General features: G+C 48.5%; 3 non-coding genes across 3 annotated transcripts; all 3 read right to left on the reverse strand.

Moving 5' to 3' along the window:
* Positions 1 to 7897: 7897 nt before the first annotated feature.
* On the reverse strand, positions 7898 to 7970 carry TRNAV-CAC (transfer RNA valine (anticodon CAC)). Its single transcript has one exon. It is a non-coding gene; the product is annotated as a tRNA-Val (tRNA).
* Positions 7971 to 11051: 3081 nt separating this feature from the next.
* On the reverse strand, positions 11052 to 11163 carry TRNAL-CAA (transfer RNA leucine (anticodon CAA)). The gene is made up of 2 exons: positions 11126 to 11163; positions 11052 to 11097 (listed from the first exon to the last, which is right to left on the reverse strand). It is a non-coding gene; the product is annotated as a tRNA-Leu (tRNA).
* Positions 11164 to 11931: 768 nt separating this feature from the next.
* TRNAP-AGG (transfer RNA proline (anticodon AGG)) lies at positions 11932 to 12003 on the reverse strand. Its single transcript has one exon. It is a non-coding gene; the product is annotated as a tRNA-Pro (tRNA).
* Positions 12004 to 12891: the final 888 nt, after the last annotated feature.

A 12891-nucleotide genomic window follows, 5' to 3' on the forward strand; every position in this document is an offset into this window, starting at 1 on the left:
CGCCCACCTAACCAAGAAACCTAGTTTGAGCTTGTCTGCCTGTGTTGTTGCAGGGGCAGAGTCTTCTTTGCCCAAAAGGTGGCAGGAGAGCCTCACTTCAAACGATAGAATCAACTGCTTAAGTAGAAACCAGCATGGTAGTTACTGTCATAAAGTGCAGCTCTAACAGAAGGTGTGCCTGAGACGCCCCTTCCAGTAATACACAGAATTTTGATTGAGGGCCCAGCCGGTGGGTTGGTGGATTTCTCCTCACATGCCACAGCAGCTTCCAAAGATAGTGGTGTGAGGAGCTGGCTCTGCAAGCAGAGAAAGATTTAAGGGAAGAAAATACACCTGTCAGAAGTGGGATTTGAACCCACGCCTCCATGAAGAGACCAGAAGGCTCAGCTTCACTGAAGATCAAGCTCTCTTGAGTCTGGCACCTTAGACCACTCGGCCATCCTGACAGCCAAAACAGTGAGCAGGTCGGACTCTTCAGTCTGCACTTGTTGATTTTGCCGCTTGCAATGTTCCTATCAAAGTCACAGCTTTAAAGGCCCCACAATATAACATAGCCAAGAAAAAAAAAAAAAAACAGAACAAGAAACAATGCACATGCACGACCACCGAGGGATGCAGATAACTTTTTAGCGTCCTGCAATAGTAAAGCACGTTTTACACAGGTCACAAGTTTTTAAAGGTCATTTCTGTCTAAGTGTGCATTGAGAGAGACTGAGGTTTTAGGGAGCAAACACAAAAGCTGCTGCTGCCAAGTGTTTCTGCCCGGTCTCAAACCGGGGACTTTTCGCGTGTGAGGCAAACGTGATAACCACTATTGTACAGAAACAAGCTTGCTGATTTGACTGAAGGAGCACAGTTCCCCTCATATGTTTGCACGATCTCCTCTATACTTTATCAGCAGTTGCTCGGAATGCGAGGGGTAAGTGTGAAAATTGCAGCGGTGTCGGCCAGCATGCATACACTCAGACGTCCTGAAAAATCCCACAGCTGCGGGCAGAGACAGACAAATATCTGATGCCTAAATGACAGGAAGGAGAGCCTGTGAAATCATCACACAGGGCGCACTGAGAGCAGGCAGGAAGGAAGCCAAGGCATTGTAATCCATTTTTCGCCTGAGGCAAAAAATATGTTTTGCGCAACAATGCTTCGAGTGGAATGAGAAATGTTGAGGGGTTGTGTATTTTGAGCAGGATTTGATTGTTTTCCGCTAAAATGGGCTCGTCGGGATTTGAACCCGGGACCTCTCGCACCCTAAGCGAGAATCATACCCCTAGAACAACAAGCCTGGGCACAGAAATGCAACTGCTCCGACCCTGCTCGGAGGATTGGTGACACAGAGTGGGAGACTACATCCCAAAGCAAGAAACTGCACATGGTGCTCTCTTCTGCAGTACGACTAGAGTCATTTGCATGGTCTTCATCGAACATGACATAAAAAGCCTCTATCCTTTAGACATTTTGGCCCAGATTTACAAGAAAATGACTAAGCGCGACGCTGTGCCAAATTTGCAAGCCCCACGTGCCGTCATTTTCAAAATGCAGGAAAGCGCCGTATTTAGTAGAATACAGCGCACCCCTGTGCTTCCCCCTGCGCCAGCTCTAAATTAGCTGCTGAGCGCCAACGCAGCCGTTCTTGCACCATGGTACAAGGATGACTGCGTTGAGGGGGAAATTGTTTTTGTGCAGGAAGGGACACCTTCCTGCCCAAAAAAAAAATCTTCAATGGTGATTTGCTCTTACTTCTATGTGTGCTGCAGAATGCATCACACATAGAAAGAGCAAAAACAAGGAGAAATGAAAACATTTCTCCTCAGTGCGCCACTCTAACGACACCCCTGGGATGGCGTTGGATTTTGGCGCTGACGCAGATTTACGCCAACTCCTAAATCTGGAGCAGCATCAAAATGCTATGGTGTTGCTGTGGCACACTCCCAACAACACCCATTGCACGCCCCTTCCAGGGAACACGCTGCGTGCTAAGGGGCCGTATTTACAAGGTGGTGTTAAGCCACAAAAAGTGGCTGAACGCCATCTTGTAAATACCGCGCAGTGCATAGTGCCACCGGGGCGTCACTAAAAGTGATGCTCCGGTGGCGATAGGGCCTTGTAAGTCTGGCACTTTATTTGCTCAAGGTGTGTGTTCTTGGTGAGGGCAGGAAAGCTATTTTCGCTCTCGTACCTTCCTTCCTTGGCTGGCTTGAATGCTGTAGGCTCAGGCTTCATTGCAAAGGTCAAACAGTGAGCAACTGACTGCCGTAAGCTGGCGCAACTCCTCTTGGTGAGCTGTGACAGATGCCCCAGGAGCGTAGTACCTCACGATGGTGAGGGATAGACACAGTCTCTTTTATCTCAGTTTGCCTGTCAGGTGAGGCAGGAAATGCAAATACTGTGAAAAAGCCCAGCAACTCGAACCAGGGACCTTTCGCATGTGAGGTGCGCATGATAACCACTACACTACACAAACAGACACACTTGCCGGCTTGCTTCATGTGGCTATGCATTGTACTGGAACCACCACACTATGGAAACAGACACACCTGCTTGCTTTATGTGGCTATGCATTGGACTGGGATGCAAGGATGAGGGCCAATGTTCATGACGCTCAAAGCTGAGCCTTCCGGAACACGATCTCTTCCCTTGGAAGAAAGGAACTGGGATCACTTTCATTCCAAGAGGTGATTTCAGAACTGGACCCGAAATTACCATGGAGAAGCACTGTGCATTTAATGTTCCTACGAGCACTGCTGCTCCAGCACAGAAAAGCAGTTGCAAAGAAATCTCGCATACCTTCATGATGCTGAACCGTCTCGACGCCAGTATAAAGCATGTATTGCATTGCAACATGACATCTTACAAGAGTGAAAAGCAGAAACACTCCTGTTTAAAACACAGACTGAACCTATAAAGGTAGGGGTTTGTCTGGGATTTGAACCGAGGCCCTCTCACACCCGAAGCGAGAATCATACCCCTATTCCAACTAGACTGCTGCTGCATAGTCATTTGAAACATCTTCTGAAGCGTCTTTCAGAAAAGCAGGGCCATTTGGAGGCTCTCTCTCTCTAAGCGTGCCATAGCAATTGATGTTTTCTGTCAAGGATTTTTTGTTTGTCTCTAGCAAGGCAAGAGGTAGTCAAAATGCCCTGTGCCAGTGAGCTGAACTAGGGGACTGATGTGAAAAGCAGACCCTTTCTGGTAGTTGTAACGCGCTGCTAGTCATGGACCCTTGCACCTTAGACTTCCCAACAAGAAGCACTGAAGGGCCTGCTAGCTCTTGAGCCAGAGGAGCATGCCTCTTGGATTCAAGCACACTTGCTCGATCAGCGCCCGATCAGGCGAGATTTATATTAGTGGCTCATAGGCCTGAAACACTCACCTGGGAGACGCAGGGTGGCTGATTTCCCGGAATGGCCCTTGATGGGGAAATCACCTCCTTTCCCCCGCCTCATTTCAGAATTGTGTGCTAGTCGCAAGACAGTGTTGAGGCGTTCATGGGTACTGCCTACTCCCAGCTGCCTCTCTGTCTACTTCATGTAAATTGCAAGTCACGAGGAGGCACCATTGCCAATATGCTCCGCCCACCTAACCAAGAAACCTAGTTTGAGCTTGTCTGCCTGTGTTGTTGCAGGGGCAGAGTCTTCTTTGCCCAAAAGGTGGCAGGAGAGCCTCACTTCAAACGATAGAATCAACTGCTTAAGTAGAAACCAGCATGGTAGTTACTGTCATAAAGTGCAGCTCTAACAGAAGGTGTGCCTGAGACGCCCCTTCCAGTAATACACAGAATTTTGATTGAGGGCCCAGCCGATGGGTTGGTGGATTTCTCCTCACATGCCACAGCAGCTTCCAAAGATAGTGGTGTGAGGAGCTGGCTCTGCAAGCAGAGCAAGATTTAAGGGAAGAAAATACACCTGTCAGAAGTGGGATTTGAACCCACGCCTCCATGAAGAGACCGGAAGGCTCAGCTTCACTGAAGATCAAGCTCTTTTGAGTCTGGCGCCTTAGACCACTCGGCCATCCTGACAGCCAAAACAGTGTGCAGGTCGGACTCTTCAGTCTGCACTTGTTGATTTTGCCGCTTGCAATGTTCCTATCAAAGTCACAGCTTTAAAGGCCCCACAATATAACATGGCCAAGAAAAAAAAAAAAAAACAGAACAAGAAACAATGCACATGCACGACCACCGAGGGATGCAGATAACTTTTTAGCGTCCTGCAATAGTAAAGCACGTTTTACACAGGTCACAAGTTTTTAAAGGTAATTTCTGTCTAAGTGTGCATTGAGAGAGACTGAGGTTTTAGGGAGCAAACACAAAAGCTGCTGCTGCCAAGTGTTTCTGCCCAGTCTCAAACCGGGGGCTTTTCGCGTGTGAGGCGAATGTGATAACCACTACACTACAGAAACAAGCTTGCTGATTTGACTGAAGGAGCACAGTTCCCCTCATATGTTTGCACGATTTCCTCTATACTTTATCAGCAGTTGCTCGGAATGCGAGGGGTAAGTGTGAAAATTGCAGCGGTGTCGGCCAGCATGCATACACTCAGACGTCCTGAAAAATCCCACAGCTGCGGGCAGAGACAGACAAATATCTGATGCCTAAATGCCAGGAAGGAGAGCCTGTGAAATCATCACACAGGGCGCACTGAGAGCAAGCAGGAAGGAAGCCAAGGCATTGTAATCCATTTTTCGCCTGAGGCAAAAAATATGTTTTGCGCAACAATGCTTCGAGTGGAATGAGAAATGTTGAGGGGTTGTGTATTTTGAGCAGGATTTGATTGTTTTCCGCTAAAATGGGCTCGTCCGTGATTTGAACCCGGGACCTCTCGCACCCTAAGCAAGAATCATACCCCTAGACCAACGAGCCTGGGCACAAAAATGCAACGGCTCCGACCCTGCTCGGAGGGTTGGTGACAGAGAGTGGGAGACTACATCCCAAAGCAAGAAACTGCACATGGTGCTCTCTTCTGCAGTACGACTAGAGTCATTTGCATGGTCTTCATCGAACATGACATAAAAAGCCTCTATCCTTTAGACATTTTGGCCCAGATTTACAAGAAAATGACTAAGCGCGACGCTGTGCCAAATTTGCAAGCCCCACGCGCCGTCATTTTCAAAATGCAGGAAAGCGCCGTATTTAGTAGAATACAGCGCACCCCTGTGCTTCCCCCTGCGCCAGCTCTAAATTAGCTGCTGAGCGCCAACGCAGCCGTTCTTGCACCATGGTACAAGGATGATTGCGTTGAGGGGGAAATTGTTTTTGTGCAGGAAGGGACACCTTCCTGCCCAAAAAAAAAATCTTCAATGGTGATTTGCTCTTACTTCTATGTGTGCTGCAGAATGCATCACACATAGAAAGAGCAAAAACAAGGAGAAATGAAAACATTTCTCCTCAGTGCGCCACTCTAACGACACCCCTGGGATGGCGTTGGATTTTGGCGCTGACGCAGATTTACGCCAACTCCTAAATCTGGAGCAGCATCAAAATGCTATGATGTTGCTGTGGCACACTCCCAACAACACCCATTGCACGCCCCTTCCAGGGAACGCGCTGCGTGCTAAGGGGCCGTATTTACAAGGTGGTGTTAAGCCACAAAAAGTGGCTGAACGCCATCTTGTAAATACCGCGCAGTGCATAGTGCCACCGGGGCGTCACTAAAAGTGATGCTCCGGTGGCGATAGGGCCTTGTAAGTCTGGCACTTTATTTGCTCAAGGTGTGTGTTCTTGGTGAGGGCAGGAAAGCTATTTTCGCTCTCGTACCTTCCTTCCTTGGCTGGCTTGAATGCTGTAGGCTCAGGCTTCATTGCAAAGGTCAAACAGTGAGCAACTGACTGCCGTAAGCTGGCGCAACTCCTCTTGGTGAGCTGTGACAGATGCCCCAGGAGCGTAGTACCTCACGATGGTGAGGGATAGACACAGTCTCTTTTATCTCAGCTTGCCTGTCAGGTGAGGCAGGAAATGGAAATACTGTGAAAAAGCCCAGCGACTCGAACCAGGGACCTTTCGCATGTGAGGTGCGCATGATAACCACTACACTACACAAGCAGACACACTTGCTGGCTTGCTTCATGTGGCTAAGCATTGTACTGGAACCACCACACTATGGAAACAGACACACCTGCTTGCTTTATGTGGCTATGCATTGGACTGGGATGCAAGGATGAGGGCCAATGTTCATGACGCTCAAAGCTGAGCCTTCCGGAACACGATCTCTTCCCTTGGAAGAAAGGAACTGGGATCACTTTCATTCCAAGAGGTGATTTCAGAACTGGACCCGAAATGACCATGGAGAAGCACTGTGCATTTAATGTTCCTACGAGCACTGCTGCTCCAGCACAGAAAAGCAGTTGCAAAGAAATCTCGCATACCTTCATGATGCTGAACCGTCTTGACGCCAGTATAAAGCATGTATTGCATTGCAACATGACATCTTACAAGAGTGAAAAGCAGAAATACTCCTGTTTAAAACACAGACTGAAGCTATAAAGGTAGGGGTTTGTCTGGGATTTGAACCGAGGTCCTCTCACACGCGAAGCGAGAATCATACCCCTATACCAACTAGACTGCCGCTGCATAGTCATTTGAAACATCTTCTGAAGCGTCTTTCAGAAAAGCAGGGCCATTTGGAGGCTCTCTCTCTCTAAGCGTGCCATAGCAATTGATGTTTTCTGTCAAGGATTTTTTGTTTGTCTCTAGCAAGGCAAGAGGTAGTCAAAATGCCCTGTGCCAGTGAGCTGAACTAGGGGACTGATGTGAAAAGCAGACCCTTTCTGGTAGTTGTAACCCGCTGCTAGTCATGGACCCTTGCACCTTAGACTTCCCAACCAGAAGCACTGAAGGGCCTGCTAGCTCTTGAGCCAGAGGAGCATGCCTCTTGGATTCAAGCACACTTGCTCAATCAGCGCTCGATCAGGCGAGATTTATATTAGCGGCTCATAGGCCTGAAACACTCACCTGGGAGACGCAGGGTGGCTGATTTCCCGGAATGGCCCTTGATGGGGAAATCACCTCCTTTCCCCCGCCTCATTTCAGAATTGTGTGCTAGTCGCAAGACAGTGTTCAGGGGTTCATGGGTACTGCCTACTCCCAGCTGCCTCTCTGTCTTCTTCATGTAAATTGCAAGTCACGAGGAGGCACCATTGCCAATATGCTCCGCCCACCTAACCAAGAAACCTAGTTTGAGCTTGTCTGCCTGTGTTGTTGCAGGGGCAGAGTCTTCTTTGCCCAAAAGGTGGCAGGAGAGCCTCACTTCAAACGATAGAAAAAACTGCTTAAGTAGAAACCAGCATGGTAGTTACTGTCATAAAGTGCAGCTCTAACAGAAGGTGTGCCTGAGACGCCCCTTCCAGTAATACACAGAATTTTGATTGAGGGCCCAGCCGATGGGTTGGTGGATTTCTCCTCACATGCCACAGCAGCTTCCAAAGATAGTGGTGTGAGGAGCTGGCTCTGCAAGCAGAGCAAGATTTAAGGGAAGAAAATACACCTGTCAGAAGTGGGATTTGAACCCACGCCTCCATGAAGAGACCAGAAGGCTCAGCTTCACTGAAGATCAAGCTCTCTTGAGTCTGGCACCTTAGACCACTCGGCCATCCTGACAGCCAAAACAGTGTGCAGGTCGGACTCTTCAGTCTGCACTTGTTGATTTTGCCGCTTGCAATGTTCCTATCAAAGTCACAGCTTTAAAGGCCCCACAATATAACATGGCCAAGAAAAAAAAAAAAAACAGAACAAGAAACAATGCACATGCACGACCACCGAGGGATGCAGATAACTTTTTAGCGTCCTGCAATAGTAAAGCACGTTTTACACAGGTCACAAGTTTTTAAAGGTCATTTCTGTCTAAGTGTGCATTGAGAGAGACTGAGGTTTTAGGGAGCAAACACAAAAGCTGCTGCTGCCAAGTGTTTCTGCCCGGTCTCAAACCGGGGTCTTTTCGCGTGTGAGGCGAACGTGATAACCACTACACTACAGAAACAAGCTTGCTGATTTGACTGAAGGAGCACAGTTCCCCTCATATGTTTGCACGATTTCCTCTATACTTTATCAGCAGTTGCTCGGAATGCGAGGGGTAAGTGTGAAAATTGCAGCGGTGTCGGCCAGCATGCATACACTCAGACGTCCTGAAAAATCCCACAGCTGCGGGCAGAGACAGACAAATATCTGATGCCTAAATGCCAGGAAGGAGAGCCTGTGAAATCATCACACAGGGCGCACTGAGAGCAAGCAGGAAGGAAGCCAAGGCATTGTAATCCATTTTTCGCCTGAGGCAAAAAATATGTTTTGCGCAACAATGCTTCGAGTGGAATGAGAAATGTTGAGGGGTTGTGTATTTTGAGCAGGATTTGATTGTTTTCCGCTAAAATGGGCTCGTCCGTGATTTGAACCCGGGACCTCTCGCACCCTAAGCAAGAATCATACCCCTAGACCAACGAGCCTGGGCACAAAAATGCAACGGCTCCGACCCTGCTCGGAGGGTTGGTGACAGAGAGTGGGAGACTACATCCCAAAGCAAGAAACTGCACATGGTGCTCTCTTCTGCAGTACGACTAGAGTCATTTGCATGGTCTTCATCGAACATGACATAAAAAGCCTCTATCCTTTAGACATTTTGGCCCAGATTTACAAGAAAATGACTAAGCGCGACGCTGTGCCAAATTTGCAAGCCCCACGCGCCGTCATTTTCAAAATGCAGGAAAGCGCCGTATTTAGTAGAATACAGCGCACCCCTGTGCTTCCCCCTGCGCCAGCTCTAAATTAGCTGCTGAGCGCCAACGCAGCCGTTCTTGCACCATGGTACAAGGATGATTGCGTTGAGGGGGAAATTGTTTTTGTGCAGGAAGGGACACCTTCCTGCCCAAAAAAAAAATCTTCAATGGGGATTTGCTCTTACTTCTATGTGTGCTGCAGAATGCATCACACATAGAAAGAGCAAAAACAAGGAGAAATGAAAACATTTCTCCTCAGTGCGCCACTCTAACGACACCCCTGGGATGGCGTTGGATTTTGGCGCTGACGCAGATTTACGCCAACTCCTAAATCTGGAGCAGCATCAAAATGCTATGGTGTTGCTGTGGCACACTCCCAACAACACCCATTGCACGCCCCTTCCAGGGAACGCGCTGCGTGCTAAGGGGCCGTATTTACAAGGTGGTGTTAAGCCACAAAAAGTGGCTGAACGCCATCTTGTAAATACCGCGCAGTGCATAGTGCCACCGGGGCGTCACTAAAAGTGATGCTCCGGTGGCGATAGGGCCTTGTAAGTCTGGCACTTTATTTGCTCAAGGTGTGTGTTCTTGGTGAGGGCAGGAAAGCTATTTTCGCTCTCGTACCTTCCTTCCTTGGCTGGCTTGAATGCTGTAGGCTCAGGCTTCATTGCAAAGGTCAAACAGTGAGCAACTGACTGCCGTAAGCTGGCGCAACTCCTCTTGGTGAGCTGTGACAGATGCCCCAGGAGCGTAGTACCTCACGATGGTGAGGGATAGACACAGTCTCTTTTATCTCAGCTTGCCTGTCAGGTGAGGCAGGAAATGGAAATACTGTGAAAAAGCCCAGCGACTCGAACCAGGGACCTTTCGCATGTGAGGTGCGCATGATAACCACTACACTACACAAGCAGACACACTTGCCGGCTTGCTTCATGTGGCTAAGCATTGTACTGGAACCACCACACTATGGAAACAGACACACCTGCTTGCTTTATGTGGCTATGCATTGGACTGGGATGCAAGGATGAGGGCCAATGTTCATGACGCTCAAAGCTGAGCCTTCCGGAACACGATCTCTTCCCTTGGAAGAAAGGAACTGGGATCACTTTCATTCCAAGAGGTGATTTCAGAACTGGACCCGAAATGACCATGGAGAAGCACTGTGCATTTAATGTTCCTACGAGCACTGCTGCTCCAGCACAGAAAAGCAGTTGCAAAGAAATCTCGCATACCTTCATGATGCTGAACCGTCTTGACGCCAGTATAAAGCATGTATTGCATTGCAACATGACATCTTACAAGAGTGAAAAGCAGAAATACTCCTGTTTAAAACACAGACTGAAGCTATAAAGGTAGGGGTTTGTCTGGGATTTGAACCGAGGTCCTCTCACACCCGAAGCGAGAATCATACCCCTATACCAACTAGACTGCCGCTGCATAGTCATTTGAAACATCTTCTGAAGCGTCTTTCAGAAAAGCAGGGCCATTTGGAGGCTCTCTCTCTCTAAGCGTGCCATAGCAATTGATGTTTTCTGTCAAGGATTTTTTGTTTGTCTCTAGCAAGGCAAGAGGTAGTCAAAATGCCCTGTGCCAGTGAGCTGAACTAGGGGACTGATGTGAAAAGCAGACCCTTTCTGGTAGTTGTAACCCGCTGCTAGTCATGGACCCTTGCACCTTAGACTTCCCAACCAGAAGCACTGAAGGGCCTGCTAGCTCTTGAGCCAGAGGAGCATGCCTCTTGGATTCAAGCACACTTGCTCAATCAGCGCTCGATCAGGCGAGATTTATATTAGCGGCTCATAGGCCTGAAACACTCACCTGGGAGACGCAGGGTGGCTGATTTCCCGGAATGGCCCTTGATGGGGAAATCACCTCCTTTCCCCCGCCTCATTTCAGAATTGTGTGCTAGTCGCAAGACAGTGTTCAGGGGTTCATGGGTACTGCCTACTCCCAGCTGCCTCTCTGTCTTCTTCATGTAAATTGCAAGTCACGAGGAGGCACCATTGCCAATATGCTCCGCCCACCTAACCAAGAAACCTAGTTTGAGCTTGTCTGCCTGTGTTGTTGCAGGGGCAGAGTCTTCTTTGCCCAAAAGGTGGCAGGAGAGCCTCACTTCAAACGATAGAATCAACTGCTTAAGTAGAAACCAGCATGGTAGTTACTGTCATAAAGTGCAGCTCTAACAGAAGGTGTGCCTGAGACGCCCCTTCCAGTAATACACAGAATTTTGATTGAGGGCCCAGCCGATGGGTTGGTGGATTTCTCCTCACATGCCACAGCAGCTTCCAAAGATAGTGGTGTGAGGAGCTGGCTCTGCAAGCAGAGCAAGATTTAAGGGAAGAAAATACACCTGTCAGAAGTGGGATTTGAACCCACGCCTCCATGAAGAGACCAGAAGGCTCAGCTTCACTGAAGATCAAGCTCTCTTGAGTCTGGCGCCTTAGACCACTCGGCCATCCTGACAGCCAAAACAGTGTGCAGGTCGGACTCTTCAGTCTGCACTTGTTGATTTTGCCGCTTGCAATGTTCTTATCAAAGTCACAGCTTTAAAGGCCCCACAATATAACATGGCCAAGAAAAAAAAAAAAAAACAGAACAAGAAACAATGCACATGCACGACCACCGAGGGATGCAGATAACTTTTTAGCGTCCTGCAATAGTAAAGCACGTTTTACACAGGTCACAAGTTTTTAAAGGTCATTTCTGTCTAAGTGTGCATTGAGAGAGACTGAGGTTTTAGGGAGCAAACACAAAAGCTGCTGCTGCCAAGTGTTTCTGCCCGGTCTCAAACCGGGGACTTTTCGCGTGTGAGGCAAACGTGATAACCACTACACTACAGAAACAAGCTTGCTGATTTGACTGAAGGAGCACAGTTCCCCTCATATGTTTGCACGATTTCCTCTATACTTTATCAGCAGTTGCTCGGAATGCGAGGGGTAAGTGTGAAAATTGCAGCGGTGTCGGCCAGCATGCATACACTCAGACGTCCTGAAAAATCCCACAGCTGCGGGCAGAGACAGACAAATATCTGATGCCTAAATGCCAGGAAGGAGAGCCTGTGAAATCATCACACAGGGCGCACTGAGAGCAAGCAGGAAGGAAGCCAAGGCATTGTAATCTATTTTTCGCCTGAGGCAAAAAATATGTTTTGCGCAACAATGCTTCGAGTGGAATGAGAAATGTTGAGGGATAGTGTATTTTGAGCAGGATTTGATTGTTTTCTGCTAAAATGGGCTCGTCCGGGATTTGAACCCGGGACCTCTCGCACCCTAAGCGAGAATCATACCCCTAGACCAACGAGCCTGGGCACAGAAATGCAACGGCTCCGACCCTGCTCGGAGGATTGGTGACACAGAGTGGGAGACTACATCCCAAAGCAAGAAACTGCACATGGTGCTCTCTTCTGCAGTACGACTAGAGTCATTTACATGGTCTTCATCGAACATGACATAAAAAGCCTCTATCCTTTAGACATTTTGGCCCAGATTTACAAGAAAATGACTAAGCGCGACGCTGTGCCAAATTTGCAAGCCCCACGTGCCGTCATTTTCAAAATGCAGGAAAGCGCCGTATTTAGTAGAATACAGCGCACCCCTGTGCTTCCCCCTGCGCCAGCTCTAAATTAGCTGCTGAGCGCCATCTCAGCCGTTCTTGCACCATGGTACAAGGATGACTGCGTTGAGGGGGAAATTGTTTTTGTGCAGGAAGGGACACCTTCCTGCCCAAAAAAAAAATCTTCAATGGTGATTTGCTCTTACTTCTATGTGTGCTGCAGAATGCATCACACATAGAAAGAGCAAAAACAAGGAGAAATGAAAACATTTCTCCTCAGTGCGCCACTCTAACGACACCCCTGGGATGGCGTTGGATTTTGGCGCTGACGCAGATTTACGCCAACTCCTAAATCTGGAGCAGCATCAAAATGCTATGGTGTTGCTGTGGCACACTCCCAACAACACCCATTGCACGCCCCTTCCAGGGAACGCGCTGCGTGCTAAGGGGCCGTATTTACAAGGTGGTGTTAAGCCACAAAAAGTGGCTGAACGCCATCTTGTAAATACCGCGCAGTGCATAGTGCCACCGGGGCGTCACTAAAAGTGATGCTCCGGTGGCGATAGGGCCTTGTAAGTCTGGCACTTTATTTGCTCAAGGTGTGTGTTCTTGGTGAGGGCAGGAAAGCTATTTTCGCTC

The sequence above is a fragment of the Pleurodeles waltl genome, unplaced genomic scaffold (genome assembly GCF_031143425.1).
Source record: "Pleurodeles waltl isolate 20211129_DDA unplaced genomic scaffold, aPleWal1.hap1.20221129 scaffold_72, whole genome shotgun sequence".
Taxonomy (NCBI): Eukaryota; Metazoa; Chordata; class Amphibia; order Caudata; family Salamandridae; genus Pleurodeles; species Pleurodeles waltl.